At 33.9% G+C, this 307-nt stretch overlaps 1 protein-coding gene across 1 annotated transcript in view; it reads left to right on the forward strand.

Annotated features, from left to right (window-relative positions):
- LOC108773705 (vegetative cell wall protein gp1-like) overlaps positions 1 to 307 on the forward strand; it is a 1,802-nt gene that overhangs the window by 654 nt on the left and 841 nt on the right. The window lies entirely within an intron of this gene.

Consider the following 307-nt stretch of genomic DNA (forward strand, 5'->3'; position numbering starts at 1 on the left):
ATAAAAGTGCTTTCATTTTTTTTCTACGTGCCCTATGAGCGGAGATATCGCGACGCAAAGTCCAGATCTGTGAATTTTCACGTTTTATTTTTAAGAAACGTCGTCGACCACAGAAAATGTCCATCTCGTTTTTTCGATAATAGAGGGCCTTTGACTTTATGTGTTATCTCACTCTATCTATCATCTCACTCTATCTATCTATATCTAACCAGCAGACCAGTGTTGCATGGTGTATCACATATGACGCGCGCGCAATTTTAATCTTATAATTAAAAATAAAATATTATTCAATATAATATAAAATATT

The sequence above is a fragment of the Cyphomyrmex costatus genome, unplaced genomic scaffold, assembly GCF_001594065.2.
Source record: "Cyphomyrmex costatus isolate MS0001 unplaced genomic scaffold, Ccosl1.0 scaffold2181, whole genome shotgun sequence".
In the NCBI taxonomy this organism is placed as follows: Eukaryota; Metazoa; Arthropoda; class Insecta; order Hymenoptera; family Formicidae; genus Cyphomyrmex; species Cyphomyrmex costatus.